Raw genomic sequence first — 7,779 nt, 5'->3', positions numbered from 1 at the left:
ATGGCTAACCATCACCATATAGCTTGCGATGTATAAACGTCTTCATGAAAGGCTAGTCGCCTGGTGATCAGGCCATGATTCAGAGGGTAGCTGGGACTTAAACCGGCCCTTCTGAACATGTATTGGAAAAAAAATAAAACATAAAAAAAATCAATAAATGCCGATACACCATATTTAGAACCTTGCACTACACTTGCTTGGTTTTTAACTGCTACCATGGCTAACCATCACCATATAGCTTGCGATGTATAAACGTCTTCATGAAAGGCTAGTCGCCTGGTTTTGCATTTAATTTGACAGTGGAAAATTGTGTCCTAAAGAAACTACGAAAAAAAATTCTAGATAACCAAAAATTATTCAATTGTGCTAAATGTTGCGATGTCGGAAAAGGTTTTAGACCCATGCAAAAAGAAAAAACTATCTGTTTAGAAACTCTGATTATTTTTTTGATTTCAGATCCAAGAATTTGGGTTTTTAAATTAAAATATTACATTTGTTAACTTCTTCTTTACTATTTGGTTTTCAAGAAAACCAAACGTGGATCCGTGGCGCAATGGTAGCGCGTCTGACTCCAGATCAGAAGGTTGCGTGTTCGATTCACGTCGGGTTCAATCCCTTTTGTAGATCTCATTTTTCTGCGTTTTTTCAATATATACACATAGCTCATGAGTGCACCTTATTGCAGAATTCCTCAGGAAGAAATGTATTATTATATCCTAGTAAAAATAAATTATTTTAGACTCTAAAAAATAAAAATTGTATTTAGAAAACTATATAATACAATTGAAAAAAGTAATTCTACAGCCTAAATGTTAAATCTAAAATGTAAATTATAAACACTATTTATGAGGTTACAATAAAAAAACGTAAGAAACAATAACCACCAATGTTTTAAAAAACCGAATCAGAGACTAAATCATTTTTGCCTTTGGATCATAAGTCACCAGTTTGACTATCCAAATTAACGGGTCAGAATGTAACATGTCAGCATATAAACCATTTAAGTGCATCACCTATAGCATACCTGGCCAACAGATAAATCATGTAGCAAATCAAAATTGTTAGCTTGGAAAATCGGGCACCAAATATCCTTCTAAAAATTGTCATCAGATTAGCTGAAAGCAATGGTTGCATAGGAGGAATCATAAAATGCATATCGTCTATAACATTTGAGAGTTCGGATTAGCTGAATGCCCTTGGCTGTTTAGTAGGTTATGGGGCCAATTATAATAAAACATGTCAGTTCAACACGTTTAGGCCATTCCCTTGTGCAAGTCTCTCTAACGTAGACCTGGGAGTGTTTCAAACTATTTAAATTTATTTTTATTTTTTGCTTCCTGTCTCTTATGCCCTAACCCTCTCATTCCTCCTCTCCCTTTTTTCTCTTCAGCCTCCATCCTCCCATGTGCAAGTCTCCCCTTCTTTTGCTTCCTATCTCTCATGCCCTAACCCTCTCAACTCCCACCACCGTTTTTTTTTCTCTCTCTCTCTTACATATACACACATACACACACCTTATTCTTTTCATCTTCGTCTACCAAAACGGTATTCTGTGGTACTGCTTTAAATTTGAGCACCTTATACACCCAAGGACAATACCACAAACCAAGTAAACTATAGAACCTTAAACTTTCGTGAAAAGATCATGCTCCACTTTGTTTTATTTTGTTATGAATTTCCTAAACTCTCAAAAACGGAATTTCTTAAAAGACAGAGGAAGAAAACAGAGAGAGTGAGAGAAAGAGAGCTGGTGGTGGAAGTTGACGGTTACCAGCAAGGACTATTGAAGCTGACCAGTTAAGAGGGGGTAGAAGGTGGAGGCGGGACAGAAAAAGGGGAGAAGAAGGAGAGGGTTAGAGCATGAGAGACAGAAAACATAAGAAAAGAAAAGAAAAGAAACCTGAAAAGCTTGAAACACTCCCATTAGTCTCCCTTAGACCCACTAAATAAATAGGGGCATTCAACTTATCCGAACTCGACATTTGATTTCTCATTTAGCATTTATAGCTGTTATCATTGGTTATGATGAGGGTATATTTGTCCCTCCTGATATCATGACACGTGGCTCCAGAAAATTGTCAAGCGACAACTCAACTCCATGTAAGCGGAGGCATGATAGACAACTCCATGTAAGCGGACTTAGGAGGCATGATAGACACCTCGCATCCGTCGCTGTAGGTCAGACTGCAGATAAACCGGCTGATGTCAGGTTGGTGTAAGAAGCGACCTACCTCCACCGTTCTAGTAAATTCTCGGCCCTACCTCATAGGGGTGGAGCTAAGGGGGATCCAGGGGAGCCATGGCCCCCCTGTGGTCTAGAAATTTGCACACACAATACATTTTTCTATGTAAGTTTGTTCCTTCCTCACTTTTCACCCAATGGTTGGGCCCCCCTATGGCCCATTCATAAGTTTTGCCTACCCCCCCCCACCCACAAAAAATTCCTAGCTCCACCCCTACTACCTCAATAGGTTGGACTGCAAATAGATTGGTCAATTTCAAGTCGACGTAAGAAGCGACTTGCTTCCACAGACCTAGTAGGGATTTAGCTAGTGGCCTACGTGACGTGATGGGTGACCTCCTCCTCAATCGAGTTGTTGCCTCTGACTTACCTGGGATCACGATGCCATGTTGACGAAGCTAACTACCGCCTTACTTGTTTTGGGCATGACCAGATAAGCATTACCTGCTTACACGGAGCCCATCTCTGGGCATAAAACCACCTCCGAACTAGATGGGCCGGAGGTCTCAGACACGCTTTGTTGAGCTCACAGCTGTTAGCCTATATAAAAGCGTCCCATTCCTCAGAAAAGGTATGTGCTATTTAGCATTCACAGTTCTCTAGCTCTCAAGTTTTCCAATTCTCACAACTCATTGCTAACTTAACCATCAGAGTGTTCACCCCGGGTAAAGCAACCCAGAGACTTTGATATCTTCTTTTACAGCTCAACTAGGCAACTTACATAGTTCAGCATTTGATCTATCTGCCAATAGAGAGCACCATATTGAGCAACATCATATTCCAAAGCTTGCTATACAACCATTGTGTTCCATTAATCCGGATCCGTAAAATTAACTCGTTTTAACCATGTGCCGCTCAATAATTTTGTCCATGGACTGAAGTTTTGTAGAAGTAAACATCGAATTTCGGATTTCATGCTGACCTCCAATTGGACCCAAATTTTATGATTGGTACATTAAGATGTCTGCCTTCAATATGAGTTATTTTGATATGTGATAAAGCCATCAACTTAACCATGTCAAAAACATATTTAGCATCACATTCAAACATCCAAAACCCTTTAAGGGCATGCTTGATAATTTCTCATTCTATCAAGGTTAATAGCAAAATACTTTCAGTCTTTAAGGGAACATTTTTAGCATCAGATTCAAACATCCAAAACCCTTTAAGGGCGTTATTGATAATTTCCCATTCTGTCAAGGTTAATAGTGAAATACTTTGATAGAAATAGGGGCGTATTTGAGCCAAACCAAGCCAAATATATGCCTATTAGAGTTGGGCTTAGCAGAAAAATATCGGGCTCAAGTTCGATTTGAGCTAGATATGAGCTTGAATTTGATTTGACTCAAAAGCTTATGTGTTTGAGTTCGACTCAGCTGGTGAGCCAAGTTTCATATAAAAAACAAAAGAGTATACATGTAAAAATTCATGTTATTCATATAAAAAATTTAAAACTATACATACAAAAAATGATTTGTTATATATTTAAGTAAAAAATATATAATATAAAATCAATTAGGATCACAATCCTAACAAGCCAAGCTTCATTAGTCTCAAGCTAATTGAACCTATATATTGGGCTCAAGCTTGACTCAAAGATTTGTTTAAATCGAGGTTTCAACAAGTTGAATTCAAATTGCTCATGAAAAGCTTGACTTGTATCCTCTCTTGGATAGAAAGGATTAGGAATATCTAAAAGGAAGTCTTAGTAAGGGTGATCATAGGTTGGGCTTCATTAGTCTCGAGCTAATTGAGCCTACATATTGGGCTCAAGCTTGGCTTGAAGCTCAATTTAAAATCGAGCTTTTCATAAACTGAGCTCAAATAGCTCATGAAAAACTCAATTTGTATTCACCTCTGGATAGAAAGTTTCTTAAGCTCCATTTGGAAGGAGTACAAATACAAATATATAGAGTGCAAAACTTGGTATTTTATATTATTTTGAATGTATTTGTACTGTACACTTTTGTATTTATATTCATTCCAAACACAAATACATTCAAAATAATACAAAATACAAGGTTTTGCACTCTACATATTTATATTTGTACTCTTTCCAAACCAAGCCTTTAAGGATTAAGATAAAAATAAAAAAAGGTTTTAGTAGGGGTGATCATAGGTCAGACCGGGACGGTCCAGGGTAACTTTAGTACCAAATAATAAGGGCTTTAAATTAGGTGAGGGCCCAACTTGGTCTGCACCCCATACCAGTCTAGGCCTGACCTTACATGAGCCTAGGCTTGGCTTTTGGGCCTAATGAATTATGACTTTGGGCCATGTCACTGAATAATAAAAATTTAATTATTTAAAATTTTAAATTTAATAACATGTATGCAAAAAAAATATATTGCACAAGCTAATTAGCTAAAATTATATTGGGCATGACTAGCTTTAGGCCTATGGCACAAAAAAAATAAGGCATAAGACATATTTAATTGCTAAGTCTGATTTGACTTAGTTTACCTGTCCTTTTATTTTATAGATGAAGTTAAGGCCTTCATTCTAATACTTGGAACAATACTAAATAATTAGTGCAACCAACCCATGAGTATTTTCCCAAGTTTCATAGTTAGGAGGACAAGTCTCATACTAAAATTGACTAAATATTGACACATGTCCATTCATAAATAATTATTTGTGTGTTAAAACAAAATATGAAACTTTTATATTTTATATGAAAATAAGCATTTAATATATGTTTCAAAATACATATATTATTATGTTGTGGGCTAAGCCTGGGCCGGGCTTGAAGTGTTGGACCCAACCCTGGCCTAGAACGTTCTTGGCTTGATGCAGGCCTGAGGACAGAAACCTGGGCCCAATCCTAAAAATTTGCAGGCTGGGCCAGGCCAGGTTTCTGGACTGGCTCAAGAATGATCAAAGTATCAAACCTAGGTCTTGTAGTTTTTGTTAGAAACATGAAGAAGGGGCTAGGAATTTTAAGTTAGGTTTTGTGATTGGTCCCCACGCTTCTGGCGCTGGATTCATAATACGTGATCACCATGGCCGGCATTTGTACAGCTATTGTTCAACTTCTGTTGGTGGAATCTTTGGAACCACCGTGGCGCATTAGTACAGCTATTGCAGATTGCAGAAGTTTATTTCGATACCTTCCGTTCGTGTAATCCATTGTACGACTAATAAAGTTGTGCACTGTTTAGCTAAAATGGCAACTTCTCTTTGTAGAACCTGTACATGGTCGGTGTGCCCAGATTTTCTTATATTCATTGTAGATAATGATGTATTTGGATCTGAGATGAATGAATGAGTTTATGTTTTGCACCTAGGGCTCAATTTAGAAAGAGTATAAATACAAATATATATAAAACAATATAAAATATAAAATTTTGCACTCTATTTATACTCCTAGAGCCTAAAAAAAGATTTTGTGATACAAAAATGCCCTTATATTATGAGTATGCTTCAAAATAAAGCAACTCTTTTTAAACTTGAATCTCCAACCTACAAATTCTTCCCACATTTCCACCAACAGGAGACACTACAGGCGGTGCATTAAAAGTATCTCTCCTATCATTCATGGGCTTCCAATACACTGCCTAGTGTTTTGTGGGTACGGATGTAAGAAGAGTTTGTGAATAAGAGATCTAGAGTCTCTGTACACATCTATTCATTCATGAATTTTGATTAATTTTCATTTGTTACTGTACAAGGCATTTAAGCATATGAGATCCAGACCGATAAGAAACCAACTTTAATTTGCCCTCGCATCCACTCGCCCATTGACGTCAACAGGTTGGATTTGGCTCAACTCGACCCTGAACCAAAGGCACTCCAATTCAAACTTGACCTGTCCATAATGAAATGATAATCCCAACTCGACCCATTGGGTTGGGTTAAGAAGTTAAGAGGTGAACTAGCAAACTTTGGTTAGAGATGGATTCAAATTGTTCCGGCACATGAAAATGTAAAATCCTTTCAGATCATTTCTTCTTTACATTTAAAGGATAAGGTAAATTGGGTTTAGAGCCCATATCTAATTTTCTATCGTTTCTTGTTATATATAAACAATAAATAAGTAAAATAATAAGAAAAAATAATAAAATTTTCAATTATTTAATTAAGACATGTAAAAAAACCTATAAACTATCAATATCCTTCCAATAAAATTCAAAATATTGTTAAATTTAACATCTAATACATAAAACTCATGCAGGGGGGAGCCAGGGGGTGGCGGAGGGGAGCCATCCCCCATGCCTTCAAAATTCTCTTTAAATTTATTTAAGTTTCGCTTTTATTCACGTTTCTTAATTTTTGGCCCCCTATCTATGTTTTCTAGGTTTTACCCCCTCAATAAAAAATCCTAACTCCACCCCTGCTCATATGATTTCTAACAATATACGGGTTAAGAAAACTTGAGTTTAACAAAATACCATATCCTACCCCGCTACTCATACCCACATGATTTGTATAATCCCAAAACCTGTTCTTGCCCAGGTGTGGCCACGGGGTAGGATAGAAGTTACCATCTGTACAATTCTCTGACTGTAATGGGTCAAGTTGTAAGCCCGACAGTCGGTATACTTGATGCCAATGGTAAACTCTTTTGCCTTGGTATGAGTTCTGCAGTAACGACCCGACGGGTCGCAACTCACCATGTTGCTTTGGCATGAGAAAATTTTGATTAACATGAACATGATTTGACTGGTAGTTTTGGCATGAAGGAATTTCTGGTTAGGACCGGGGCCACCATGGACTCATCTTCTATCTGTGTTCAAACATCAAAGAGGACCATTATCTACCCTAGCTGTCATCTTCTGTTGCTCCGCTGCATCTATGTTCTTAGTCCTATTTGGTGCCACATAGACTAGTGTGAACCTCCATGAAAGCGAAACCCCAACTCACTTCTAGAGACAGACAGAAAGCCATCCAGAATCCAGAGCCAAGTCTAAACAAATGCTATCAGTCTTCTCCATTCCTTCTGGGTTTTATTTTTCTTGCTCCAACGGGCAAAGTAAAAAGGTGGAATTCAATTGTGAAAGCAAATAAAAGTAAATGTTCTTTTCCTTCTTTTTGCCCCAAAGTCAATGGATTGCCCCATCATTTGTTTCCTAGTCTAAGAAACAGAAAAGGCAGAATCAATGTCTCTTTGCTTTACTAATAACAATTTCAAGAAATACAACTTTATTTGAGCTAAGGTCCAAATTTGCTCCCTAGAACCAAACATTTTATTGGCCGATTCCTTAACCAACGTCCTCCATGTTGCCACGTTTCAATTGAAAATACATTCGGGTGGTTTACCAGAACAATGAAAGGAAGAAATCTGGACTTCAAATGAAACCATTTCCACCAATTCAAGACATTACTTTCTTCTGCATATACATGTTGGAAACTTACGCTCTATAAAAGTGAAGGTTGGGTACTAGAAACGATCAAAATAAAGCTTGTTTAATTTTTGGGGGGTGGGGGGGGGGGGGGCGGTTACAAACAGTAGGTTTGAACTTTGAATGATTCCGATGTGGATGCTCGATCAATTCGTGTTCTAATCAAATATTATAACCCAGATGAAAAAACCTTCT

The 7,779-nt window shown here is 37.5% G+C and overlaps 1 non-coding gene across 1 annotated transcript; it reads left to right on the top strand.

Annotated features, from left to right (window-relative positions):
- Positions 1–539: 539 nt before the first annotated feature.
- Positions 540–611, top strand: TRNAW-CCA (transfer RNA tryptophan (anticodon CCA)). Its single transcript has one exon. It is a non-coding gene; the product is annotated as a tRNA-Trp (tRNA).
- Positions 612–7,779: the final 7,168 nt, after the last annotated feature.

Source organism: Nelumbo lutea, chromosome 4 (assembly GCF_056320005.1).
Source record: "Nelumbo lutea isolate HS-2025 chromosome 4, American lotus-T2T, whole genome shotgun sequence".
In the NCBI taxonomy this organism is placed as follows: Eukaryota; Viridiplantae; Streptophyta; class Magnoliopsida; order Proteales; family Nelumbonaceae; genus Nelumbo; species Nelumbo lutea.
Note: the sequence above shows the minus strand (reverse complement) of the source record. Positions and strands in the feature narration are given on the sequence as shown.